The following is an 8,795-nucleotide window of genomic DNA, read 5'->3' as shown; positions in this document are numbered from 1 at the left end:
CTCTCTCTCTCTCTCTCTCTCTCTCTCTCTCTCTCTCTCTCTCTCTCGCGCACACCATCGCCGCGCCACGCCGGCACGACTGGCGTTTAGCGCAGAATAAAGAGCGCCACGCCGACCGTTTTACGAGGTTTAAGTACTGCTGGGAACGTTTGACTCTCCAGGCGTCCGTTATGCTTCTTAAGGAACACCAAGAAGTCTGTTGTTTCGTTTCATTACTTCGCTGCTGCGGTATGTTTGGCCGGAAGAAAGCGATTACGCGAAAAATTATGGGATAGAAATGTTTTGTGGTAACGTCCGACCTCCTTGTCGTTCCATTGTCTTCAGATTTCTTACTTCTTGCTTTTTTACATCGACGGATTGCTCAACATATCGTGCATTCGTTTTTTTCGCGCGCTCTATCGCGTTACCGGAGATACACGTAAGTAAACATCTATTTAAACAGCACGGGAACGTATACGATTCACGTGGATTTGTGCCGTTGTCAACATTCTCGGGACTACTTTTCGAGAAACGAATAGTAGCCCGTAATTGAGAGATTCGAGTTCGCACCGTTTCCCTTTGTAAATAAAAAGTTCGCTTTGTAAAGGACGGAGAATGAATTTATTCGCTCCAATGCAAAGATACTCGCGGCATATTCTTACACGGCGCGAGTTTGTAACTCGTCTGCCGACTCTCGCCGCTTACATTGCGCACACTTTCAACCGGATTCCATGTAAACATTTTAAAGTTCACTTTCTAAAGTGCATCTGCGATAGAGCGGAGACGGACAATGCGCAGACGGTGAGAGCGCACCTTGTCAAACGAGTACATTTGCAAGCCCATGAGACGTACTTTCCAACGACGTATAAACCAGCGCCAACGCTTTCGTTTCAAAAATATCCGAATATTCGAACTAACCAACATCCGAACCGTACGAAAATGATCCAGAGCTAATCTTAACCGCCGTAATCCTGCCTACCGTCATTTCGACGCGGAAGTTACGAATTGCAGAGTTACCAGTTCTTCTACCGAATGGTAAACGGTTCGGTAAATGGTAAACGGTTCTAATTTTGTTGGTACCTACGTCGTCCAACCTGAATCGCTTGGCAGCCAATTACGATAATTCTGTCTTTCGTTCTTCCGAACGAGTGGTTTCACTTCGATTCGCCGATCCAAACGGTCGCGAGCTTCCCAAATGTAAACGCTTGGATTTTATAGCGTACCATCGGACAGAGACACGCGTAGATCTCACTCGAGCCGACGACAAAGTGTATTCAGCGTTACGTCAAAACGCGGTTTCCTGTTACATGGTTAACCTGGTTTCGCGGATAGTCTCTCGTTAGCCGGGAAAGAGGTCGAGAAAAATGGATTAGGTAGAATGCACCTAGCGTTCTTTGCGGCCGCTTAAGAAACGATGAGAAAATTGTAAGTGAAGGGGAGATCCCACCACGAGTATCTATTTCCTATTTATAACCCGCGAGTGGAGTTCCAGCTTGGGATAACTTGGCCATGCTATTAGAAACATCGCTTCGGATACGATCCATCGTGTTTTACTAGGTTGTCCCGAAAGTTTCTTTTGTAATTTCCACTCAATTATTTTGCGTGGCAGTGTTTATATAAACGGACGATCTAATTTCGTAGATATTGACGTTGCGACGGTAATGGAGCAAAATGAATCGTTACACGATTCAATAATGTAATATAAGTATATATTTTATCAGAGACAAAACATTGTGTATGTATTACTTGTAACAATGAAATGGAAGAAACTTTTGGGACAACCTGATACATCGAGTTTCTTCCTGCGTGAAATTTGTCGATCGGATCGATATTCGTGACAGGATACATTCGTTTAGTATCAATCTGATAACGTGTAATATACTTATGTGTAGAAGTAATCGTGACTGATACTCACTATAATGTCGCACCACGTGATACTGCAGAACCGTTCTTCGCTGAATTTATTGAATTCTTCGAACGAAGTCACTGGCTGTAAGAAAGTTGCGTGCAGAAACCGTAGCAGCTCTATTCACTTACCTGAAACAATGGAAAAAAGAAATTAGGATTAAGAAATGACGATCGAGGAAAATTAATAGAGAAACGAACGACTGGTTTTTAGATCGAAGACGACGGCAAAGTTGGTTAAAGAACGATTATCGAACGGTGTTACCGATATCGTTCCTTCGACACGTTTACGCCCGGTGCGTTGCTATTCGTGATTCTTGCCACGGGGCGGCGCGGAGGTACGTGCCATCTGATAGATACATAAGCGTGAGCCACCGGTGGTACACGCCGGCGTAAACATCGCGTAAAACAACGATACCTTTGTTAACTCTTTCCCGTGAAATTCCGGATTCCACCGAAGACGAAAATACAGTTTTCGATGCTTCTTTCACCCTCCAACCGAGGTTGGAGTTTATCGCGGTTTTATTCAGAATCTATCGAAATACTAAATAATCGAAATACTTCGAACCGTTATATCGGCACGCTCGCGTAATTGGAAGCAAATCGTACAAATACGGTAAGTTCAAACATCGCAGCGTGCACAAGTTGCGCAAAGAGCCCAACTATTCGTTCAATTGAAAGTTCATCGGCCTTTCACTTTACTCCTTGATAAGTTGCGCCGCGGAATAACTCGAGATCCTTTCCAGCCATTATTGTACCACTTTGCATCTACAATTACATTTATATTCGCGCCGGAGACTCGGTCATGAGTCGCCTTGCTCTTTCGCGGGATTTCTTACCGCGTTCATTGACAGCAACGATGGATGCATTGATCTTACCAGCGGCCAGCGTGATCGTGGTTGATAGCGTAGGTACGCAACAACGAAATTGAATCGATCGGTCTTTGGACCCGCAGTAGGTCGGTATCGAAAGATCATTCGTTGTCCTCTCGCGTGATGTCGAGGCTGAATCCGGTATAATGAAGATATGATCGTGTTCATGGGATTCGATTAATCATGGTTCGTTTAGTTTTTCGTCCACGAGGGAATGAGTCTATTCGATCGTTCTGATAGATGATCATCGGGAGAAACTGGTGTACCTACTCTAACGCGGTATCGTTTTGTGCTAGAAAGGAAAGTATGCTTCAAAAGTGGAGCGTTAACCTCTCGGATGTTAGACACAAGTGCGCGCTGCATGTGTATCAAATATTTGTTTGAAAAAATGAACGGCTCGGAATTGGGTCTAACATTAGTATTAGGACAGGTTTGTGATAAGAACTGGATTATACCTGTGCAGGATTCGTTAAGCTGTTACAAATAGTTTCGTAGAAAGGAAGAGTTAGATGTTCGTGGATCGACGTAGAGTAATCTCGAGTTCAACCCTTTCGACACCCACGAAACACTTTACGGGTCCTACTGCCGCCTGTTGGCGGCATTCGCGAAACGAGTATGATTACTTTCTATAGTACGCGTAATAAAACTATACAAAATTTAGAATTAATCACGCTCGAGATTTCTATGAATGCCGCAAAACACGTTTATACGCGGCTCACGCTCCCGTACGGTATATCTCGTGGAAAAGTTCCACGAACACCACGAACGTATAACCACGGGCAGCACCAACAAATTTTAATTTCCTAATTCACCCAGTGTCGCATAATTTGCCAGTCTGTATCAGGTCTGGGTTAAGGAGCGAGATAACGCAGAGATTTCTCCTGGGAATCGGAGAATCTGTTCAGTAACGGGGAGTCCAACTCGCGCGCCACTTTTTATTTCATACCGCGTAGCGCAGTAATTACTTGGCTCGTGTAACGGTCCATTAGGCTCGTCAGGGTTAACGAGAGATATAATTCTGCGAGTGGTCTAGATGTGTCGAGCCACATCGATACGCGGCAGGATAGCGATCGATGAACCGATAAAAAGGCAAAGATGAAACGGTGGGAGGGAAGATGCAGCCACTTCTGGTTATCGATTATCCGTGCTTGCCACGGATATACAGGGTGTCCTAAAAATGTTGTAACACGTTGAAAGGGGTGGTTCGGGAGGTGATTTGAAACAACTTTTTCCTTAGCGAAAATGTTGTCCGAGGCTTCGTTGAGGAGATATTAAGAGAAAACCCCGACCAATCAGAGCGCGCGTAGACCGATGTAGCGGTCGCGCTAGGTGGCCGCTCTCGTACGCTACCGCGGCCGCTCCACCGGCATACTCGCGCTCTGATTGGTCGGGGTTTTCTCTTAATATCTCCTCAACGAAGCCTCGGACAACATTTTCGCTAAGGAAAAAGTTGTTTCAAATCACCTCCTGAATCACCCCTTTCAACGTGTTACAACATTTTTGGGACACCCTGTATATACAGAGTAGAGGTGATTTGAAACAACTTTTTCCTTAGCGAAAATGTTGTCCGAGGCTTTGTTGAGGAGATATTAAGAGAAAACCCCGACCAATCAGAGCGCGAGTATGCCGGTGGAGCGGCCGCGGTAGCGTACGAGAGCGGCCACCTAGCGCGACCGCTACATCGGTATACGCGCGCTCTGATTGGTCGGGGTTTTCTCTTAATATCTCCTCAACGCAGTCTCGGACAACATTTTCGCTAAGGAAAAAGTTGTTTCTAATCACCTCCTGAACCACCCCTTTCAACGTGTTACAACATTTTTGGGACACCCTGTATACGCGTGTTACATTCGGCAAAAGTGAACCTTTCGAGAGTCGCAAAACTTTCACGAATTATATACCATTGTAATTGTAGCAATTAACGTTATACGATATTTCGATTCTTAAAAGAAGTCATAGATAGCTACTTAGCGATCGTACTTACGTAACAATTACAACCGGCAGTTATCGAATGCACCGAATCAAAGTATATCGTTACGTAACTATTACGTCTCGAAGCATAGCGTACGTCAGTTACTTTTTAATAGAACTCGAATACTCGACGAAAGTTATTTCTAATGCTTGTCTCGCGCTTGTACGTTCATAAAATCTCCGAGGTTTTTTTTTTTTTTTCTAGTTTCGACGCACCCGGTTTGTTAGAAAATTTCACGGTCGATTAACACGTTGACGCCGGCACGGTTCTTTAGTGTCGCGCGCCGTGAGACGCCGTGAGACGGCCGATTGCACTGTTCGGCGCAATGTGTGACCTATCGATGATGCATGCCGGCATGAACGTGTTAAACGAGATTAGAAATTAGTTGGTTCGTTACTAGAAAACGAAAACGGACTCCTTTTACGCTCGTTTAACCTTCTATTGCCTAGCCTCGCAAATAGGAAGAACTTGGAAAATTAAAAGAACTACTGAACCAAAAGAAATGTTGACTCCTTCGAAAAAAAAAATATATATATATATATATATACATGTCGAATTGAGTAACTTTCTCCTTTTCAAAGTCGGTTAAAAATAAACATAATTCGTAGGAAGAACTTTGCGGTTGGTAATTCCACACCTCAAAACGGATCTGCCAACGAAAAGTTTAATTGAAATAAACGCACAGGAGTGCTCGTCCCCATAACTGTGGCAGCGATAGACGCGAAGATAAGCGGCATGTAGCATGCACACCTGCTCATTGGCACCTCCGCGATACCATCTGAACGAGAGCTAAACACGTTGGTAGGAACCTTCTGGTTTATCATGATCCCACCGACGATAAACCAGAACGGGGATACTTGGACTTGGTTAACTTATTCGGATTTGCCTTTAATTGCGATACGTCAGGCATTTTATGGCATGGCATCCTATAATTTAGTAGCATTATCTTGGTATGCCGGGGCAACTGCTCCTAGTTTAATCAATGTCTGCGCCGCGCCGCGCCGCGCCGGCTCGCTCGACTTCTTCCTCGGCTTTTCTTTATTTCGTCGGATCTCTATCGTTTCTTTCTGCGCGCTTCTACGTTCGTTACGTTAGACGAAAATCCATAAATTATCGAATGGACACGCGTGCAACTGCGCAGATTTATGCAGATTTATGCAGATTTATTTTGTATACATATCATATGCATATTGACATCTCAATGTTTACCACTTTACCGACCGGTAACCGATCAATCGGCTCTTTAAAGCAAAGTAAAGTCTCCTTAAATCTTCGAGTGCACGAATGCACAAGCACGGGAACGAACTTGTGCTCTGAAACGACGAAAGTGTTAAAATTTCGACTCGGTAGAAATATCGACAGGAAGCTGATGCACCACTAGCTAACTGGAAAGTCTGACCTTATAAACGTTAGGTCGCGTCGACGCCTGAGGCGAAGGTTCCAATCCGAACCGTTAACGAAGCGCGATGTAAGTTCATCATAAATCGAGGTTAGGTTCCGAGATGAAAGGAACCTGACAGCGTACGATTTATTGCTGGTTATCGATGCTGTCTAGCCGTCATATCCCAGCTAAGCAACTTTTAAACCAAGTGCGCGAGCAATCCTAAATGGAACATCTTCCGCGGTGAGTTTTTGTCAGTCGTTGACCTTAAGAGGCGACACCGACGTCTGCACTCGAGAGGGGAAACAAGGCACACGCCGTAAGCATTCTCGTGTCACCTTTACCTACACAAAGGTAATGTCGCGCGTTGGTACGCAAGGGTCGCGCGTGCCATTGCGCGATTCTCTCGGTCGTACAAAAAATTGTCGTCGTTCGATGGACGCCACTCGAGAAAAAGAAATTCGTTATTTTAACGAAAATCGGATTCGCGGGTGCTGAACGGTTGCTAGGCATCGGATCGATGGCAAGCGACACGGATACACGCGTTCGAAGAGTAGATCGCGAAGTAATAGGATCCGTTTCGAAACGGATGATTCATTTGGACGCAAACTATTCGTCATCTACGACAGTTTCTGCACTGTTCCGAGCGAAGCGCGATGGTTTGCCACACCTCGACTGTGCGACATCCCAAGAGAATTGACACGAAATTTCGAAAAAGGCACGAGAGACGCGACAAAGTACCGTAAAACGCACGATACGTATCGTGCATCGATACCGATGTGCATCGATACCGAAACGAACTCTGAAGAAACGAGAAAGCTGGGAGAAAAACGAAGAGAAAAGAAGGTTTTTTAATTTCAGCGTCCCTGCGCTGGTCTTCTATGAGCAAGTGAAAGGGGTCTGTCTGCCAACCCGAAACAGAAAATAATTATTCGCTGGACTGGCCTCTGCCACCTCGCCCGTATAATTAGGGCCACAGTCTCGACTTCTCGCAATTGAGGACGAGCCTGAGAGGAGAAAGTGAACCACGATTTTGTTATGTGTTCACCGTGGCGAGAAATCGTATGATTCGTTCGTTATTCGGCCGTGTATCGCGTCCACCGGAGTTGGGCACTCGGCGCTCGCGCGTTTCGCGCGGGACCGATTTTAGGTTACTTTCCATTCCATTCGGACCACGCGACGCTTCGGACACCGATACTTACACCCTCGTTCGTAAATCTCTAGACGTTTAATATAATTAATTTACTACCTAATAATTAATTATTAAATCCTTTCGAGTGGCATGTTCAATTTTATAATGAAAGTACGGGATCGTTTCGATAGAAAAGTTCAGAAAGAATGTTTGAGAGAAGCTCGTCGAATCACACCTCGCCTTTTTGCTCTTTAATTCCTTTGAGATACGGATTCGAGACTCGACAGATGTTGTTTTCTTTTCGAAAGAGGGAAGCAGACGCGATAATGGGGACGCGAAGAGCTCTCGCTCCATGGAAGAAACTACGTAGACCGAACCAGGGATACAAGCGGTCTAGGAGTGCAACGAGATCCCGTTCGTTGGTTTCCTCTTGACATATCACGAAAGGTTTCGCTATAATGCCAGAATGTGCCTCGACACGGCCCCGACGCTTATTATAGTCGGTTAAAGGGCAATCCTTCCCGCAAGAATCGAAGCAGTTTCGCGAAACCGATTTAGTTCAACGTGGAGCGTACCTTTATAAATATCGTGTACCGAAGCAACCAATCGTACGGTCGCGTTGATATCCTTATCCGAGAATACCACCATTTCCACCAGTTTTTCATTCGTCGAATCGATTAACTCCACAAAATAACAAGTCGAGAGACACAAAAAAAGCGTTATTCAGATTAATTTTTCCACGTTGCTCTTTGAAATTCAAATGAACATTACTAACGAGGCGCATTTATTACTGCCGTGTAACTCGCTTATCCTGCTATCGTAATAATTACGAGCATAAATTTCATCCAACAACTCGCGTGTCAGCTATCGGAAACGACGCGTTAATCGTTGGCCTTAGATTTCGAACGTGAAGATTCGTATTTTTTCCGAAGGATTCTTATCGCGAACAGACCCAGGTTTCGTCATCAAACCTCTCCGCCAAATTTCGAATCGCTCGGTCGGTAAGACGTTCAGGTCTGGTTTGGTTTGGGTTTCGATGAAACTCGTGAAGAATTTCTTTGTTCTTTCTTTATTCACTTTTTCAAACAGTGTATTTCGAGACGGTACAGTACTAAAGCGACGTTGGTAGTCCGAACGACGAATATGTGTCGGATAAGAGTGTATGTATCGTCGTTGCGTCATCGTCATCGCGGTCCCGTCGAACGACCACTTTTTAAATAAATACATTCGGAAAGAGTAAGGGAGAAGAGTCGAGCGATGAAATTACAACTCGTGTCGCGTATGAATATTTTCCGAACACACAATGATATTTGTAACGAATACAAAGAGGTGTGTATCTGAATTATTTGAAATAACGGGCGATTCCTAGAAATGTTCGATTTTCTGCTCCCCATCTCCTTCTTTTTTTAGCGTGCGCAACGTTCTTTACACGTGAAAAATATACCAACGACGACGTTATCGAGACAACAACAATTGTCATTCACGCAAATTGTAGTGCCGCTTTCGTAAAGGACAACAGCAAGAAAGAGAGAAATATTGCCAAATATTGTTAAATAT

At 44.7% G+C, this 8,795-nt stretch overlaps 1 protein-coding gene across 4 annotated transcripts in view; it reads right to left on the bottom strand.

Annotated features, from left to right (window-relative positions):
- Positions 1-8,795, bottom strand: part of LOC128893705 (CCR4-NOT transcription complex subunit 6-like) — a 56,996-nt gene that overhangs the window by 33,346 nt on the left and 14,855 nt on the right. The gene's annotated exons all lie outside the window — the stretch shown is intronic.

Source organism: Hylaeus anthracinus, unplaced genomic scaffold (genome assembly GCF_026225885.1).
Source record: "Hylaeus anthracinus isolate JK02 unplaced genomic scaffold, UHH_iyHylAnth1.0_haploid 3, whole genome shotgun sequence".
Taxonomy (NCBI): Eukaryota; Metazoa; Arthropoda; class Insecta; order Hymenoptera; family Colletidae; genus Hylaeus; species Hylaeus anthracinus.
Note: the sequence above shows the minus strand (reverse complement) of the source record. Positions and strands in the feature narration are given on the sequence as shown.